General features: G+C 72.0%; 1 protein-coding gene across 8 annotated transcripts in view; it reads left to right on the top strand.

Moving 5' to 3' along the window:
- Nucleotides 1-238: 238 nt before the first annotated feature.
- The window catches only part of ARMC2 (armadillo repeat containing 2), a 73,072-nt gene continuing 72,638 nt past the window's right edge, over nucleotides 239-672 (top strand). For 2 of the 8 annotated variants that reach the window (XM_027895534.1, XM_027895560.1), the window contains exon 1: nucleotides 247-294. The gene's annotated coding sequence lies outside the window, so the exon portion shown is untranslated. Of the gene's footprint in view, nucleotides 295-443; nucleotides 464-672 lie in introns of those variants that run through there. The other 6 variants (XM_027895552.1, XM_027895568.1, XM_027895574.1 and 3 more) reach the window with 5 other exon arrangements.

The raw sequence follows: 672 nt of genomic DNA on the forward strand, positions 1-672 counted from the left end.
GATGCGGGGACACCTCCGGGATGCAGAGAGACTCCCGGGATACGGACACCCCGCCCCGCTCGGGCAGCGGCCGCGCCGCGCAGGCGCCCACCGGTGCTGGCGCGTGCGCCTGGCGGTGCCCGGTCCCGCCGCGGGGGCGGCGGAGGGAGCGCGGCGGCACCGGCGGCACCGGCGCTGAGGCAGCGCCCGGCACAGGGGAGGGAGGCGTCCTCCCGGCCCCGGCCCCGGCCCGCTCCCGGAGTGGCTCCGCTGCGGCCCCGACCCCGACCCCGGTCCCGTCCCGGCGGCGCCATGGTGTGTACTGTTGCTGTGGGAACGGCGGGGCGGGCAGGAGGGTGAGCGGGACCGGGGCTCCCGACCGAGCTCCCCCGGGCAGTGTCCGGTGCCGCCCCGGCCGAGGGGCTGTGCCCGGGGATGCCGCCTCGCCGGGCTGAGCGGCGATTTGAGCCCTGATATTAACTCGGTTGGTTAGTCGTGGTGCTAGCAGCACCGACATTGTGGGTTCGATCTCCGTATGGGCCATTCGATCCCCTGTGGGACATTCTCTTGAGAGCTGGACTCGGTGATCCTTGTGGGTCCCTTCCAATTGAGAATAGTATGTGAAAGTTGGGCGGGAGGCGTTGGAAAAGCGGACGGAGAGGGAGAAGCCCCGTGCCGTTTCCTGGCAGCTGG

This window comes from Empidonax traillii, unplaced genomic scaffold (assembly GCF_003031625.1).
Source record: "Empidonax traillii isolate 1590-97213 ecotype Southwest subspecies unplaced genomic scaffold, ASM303162v1 scaffold16:size2589160, whole genome shotgun sequence".
Taxonomy (NCBI): domain Eukaryota; kingdom Metazoa; phylum Chordata; class Aves; order Passeriformes; family Tyrannidae; genus Empidonax; species Empidonax traillii.